This window comes from Actinia tenebrosa, unplaced genomic scaffold (genome assembly GCF_029948245.1).
Source record: "Actinia tenebrosa isolate PJP-AT-01 unplaced genomic scaffold, QUT_ActTen_1.0 PGA_scaffold16__25_contigs__length_10494907, whole genome shotgun sequence".
NCBI lineage: Eukaryota > Metazoa > Cnidaria > Anthozoa > Actiniaria > Actiniidae > Actinia > Actinia tenebrosa.
This window is the reverse complement of record NW_028292576.1, coordinates 574,420-578,111: the sequence shown is the minus strand read 5'-3', so window position 1 is coordinate 578,111 and position 3,692 is coordinate 574,420.

Here is a 3,692-nt window from a genome sequence, read left to right as displayed (position 1 = left end):
CTATTCTACTTCTCTTCATTGATTTACGGTTTTAGAACAATTTTCTGTGAATTGATTTGATCCCCTCCAATGAACATTATCCGTGTCATTTAAATAATAGATCAATTTTCTGTGCCGTCATAGTCAAATAGGGCAATTACAATATGCAAACTCATACAAAGCATTCCGAATAAATTCACAGGTGTTTCAGTACTTTTAATTAAGTGTACATCAAGCAATTTTTTTTCCTTTCCAAATCACTTATATGTGATAGCGATGTAGTAATGGTTGCTAATATTTTTTACTAAAATTTTTTTGGAGATGTCAACTTTGAATTAAACAATATGCAATGACACATAATTCAGACTAATTTACATTATACAAAATGAGTTGTGGAAAGAACTGCTGGTTTCTTCTCTTCATTTTGAAATACCACTTATTTGCACAACTTTTAGGGTATTTCTTCAGAACACTTGTCCTAATTACCTGCAAAATGTAAAACGTTCCGGAATTTTTTCTCTTATTATGCATTTGATATTTCAAATTTTTTGTATCTCTGAAAAGAGAGTTCCACACAAAAATATCACCATACTACTACACTGTTCCCATATAAGTATTTTGAAGTAATTGTTTTTCCTTGATATACCTTTAACTTTCACTAGACACGCTTCACGAATTCCGGACTTCTGATGAATCAGATGCATGCGGGATGTGAGACCGAGAAAAGTGGGCACCACATGACTAATACCTTCTAACAACTGTTTACTATAATACACTTTTTTATAGCCTTTTTTTTTAGTGATAACATAATAACCGGTAGGTATTACGCTAATTTCTTCCCCTGTGCCTGTGTGTAGTTATGCAGGGGTTTGACATAACACAAACAAGTGTTAGGCAAAGCAACGACGCCTACAATGAGCTTCTTACACTTCTCAGCATTCCAGCCCATCCCCGCACTCATAACTCTAGCACAGCATAGCAAATTTTTTTAAATTTCTTTTTATGAGTATGAAGATTAAAAATAAAAAAAACCAGTTATTTAGATAGAAATAATGCACTGATAGTGAGGCACACATACGTGTGCTCTTGAAGACATGCACTCCTAACCAATCAGAACACGAGATCTATCCATTGATTTTAATGATTTTCTCTTCCCTTGTCCATTCAAGAGATCATTTCGACTTCAAAGAAAAAGAGGTGTGCACTCCGTTAGAATCGAATAAAACACAAACAATTACTTCATAAACTTTCCACTTTCAAGAGGAGAAACAGAAGCTATTTGTTCATTTTCAGATACTTCAACTTCGCATATCAGTGAAGAAGTCAACTCTAACAATCGCGCAACCACCCTTCTTTTTTATAAAAAGTTTTAGATTCAAAGAATAGTTCATTAAAGATAAGCTTGTGTCACGTGTCTCGCTTTCCCGCCCACCTCAGAGCCGCGCTCATAGACTCCAAAAACGATCCAAAAACTCGAAAAACCCAGCAAAATACCATTCTAGACTCGTGAATTCCTACATGGCTAAGAAAGTACGAATAAAAATAAAACCCTAGAGAGAGATAGCAAGTGCTATTCCTCACACAGCAATCTGTGTCAAAAACGTCCATTCATCGTCTAATCCTTGCCTACGGGCCTGAAACTTGAGTTTGACTAAGGCAAATTTCACACGAAAAACTAAACTAGGAATTTCTTCTGACTAACCATAAGACAGTTCTAAACGAATATTTCAATCGCTTACCTTGTAGACGAGCGTAAAACTAGGATTTTTTCACAAACACAATAACAAGTAAGCTGACACGGAGCGGCTTGATGGAAGTCGATGGATAGCCCGTTCAGGTGCATTATGGTTCCCGGCTCCACAGGTAGCCCAAGCTGGGGGTTACATACATTACAAAGTTTATTTACACTGTAAAATCTTCATTACAAATATACACCTACTTGAAAGAATGTCGTCAACGATATTAGAACATTAGTAAAAATTTTAGTGGAGAAAGGATTACTTAAAAACAAATGAAAAAAAGTTCAGCTTTAGTGATCTTCTTTTGTTTTTTAATATAAATTCCTATCCACTAAATCATTAATGTTCTATTTTTCGTATGACAACGTTCTGGCAATAGGTTGTACATTGTACAATGAAAAAAATGTTTTTCTATGATTGTGCCAGTGTGTTAATTAGAAATATCCATTAAGTTTGACTCCTAAACAAAGGAAAGGAATCAGCCCTCCTAATCAGCGAAGGCTGTTCCATAAAGCTGCTCCACATTAACCTGGAAAACTAAGTTTCAAGTAGTTTGTACCCGTTTCGGTAGAGACGCTTTCTTTTCCATGTTTTCTAAGTTCGTACTGGGTCGCAAAAACTACATATTTCGTAGATAAAGGGAAAGATATCATTTAATGATTTAAACTGATATCAGCTACTGTTTTTTCCTCCGTTTCCTAGACTCCCCAATCAGTATGTAAACAAGAGCTTGCGCTTGCATCAAAACTTGACTTTGAGTTTTTGTAATTTATTACTTAGTGTATTCTCCAATGCCGTACCCAAACAACGCTGCTGCAGTAATCAAAATGCGGCTCTCTCAGGGACCTGAAAAATATTTGTACTGGTAGTGACTTGTGAGATACGGTCTTAGTCGTTTTTAAGCGCTCCAATGCCAGATGAAGTTTGATGGAAGTTATCGACATCTAATTTTCAACGATAATTTTTATCATCTACAAACCCCCCAGAGGATTTTGTTCATAACGCTTGCTATTATTTCCTTTCCCTATATACTTATTTTGATGCTGATCAGCATTTGTGGCCTTGTAGAGTTGTTTTGGAGAGTATGATCAAAGTGCCTATGCAGCCAAAAATTCCCTATATATCATAATCTTCATTTAATGAGATAGAGTGCACCACTAAACCGTGAACATTAAATAGTACTAAAGATACGATTTTCATACAGAATCCTTTGTTTTCTATTGTTTACTATTACTATTTAGTGCTAAAAATGAGTATTTTGTTTCGACGGGGATTGAGTGTGAGCACTCTATTTCTACACTTATTTCAATAAAGCTAGTCAACTGAAAAAGCTACAATAGCTAAGGACCGACAAGGGATGATGGGGAGATTTCATTTTACATGTTGAACCGCTTGATAATGTGTAATAATAACTTATAATAGTTTGTGTCGAACCTTCACTATTGAATATGAATATGTCCCATGTTCTCAGCGATCACAGTATTCTATGTTTTGTTTCTTAACCTAATTGAAATAAGTGTATCTAAATAACAAACAATTGGAGAGATTTAGTCACACGGATTTGAATACTTTGACGTCCACTAAATTAAGATAATTTATTGTACTAGTCAACTGAGTGTGGACCTCACTATCTTTGGTAGGAGGGCTTCTTTTTTGCTGCCGTTGTGGACTCAAAATTTTTAAATGCTTTCTGGTTGTGTGGACGGCCTGCGAAGGGTTGTTCAAGCTCACACAAAACAAACACCGATCTTTCCTTCTTTTCTTTTCTTTTCTCTTTTTAAAGTTTAAATATAGAGTCTGATGAAGAAGCTCATATGACTGGATTAGCACATCTAATCATGGAAATACTACTAAAGAACTAGTTAAAGTAAAAGATAGCTAGAACATATATTTGAAGTTCTTGCTGATAAATAAATTTAAGTTTCTTACAGTTCTAGAAGTCGTTTTTTCCCTTTAATTCTGACCCTGTTTGGA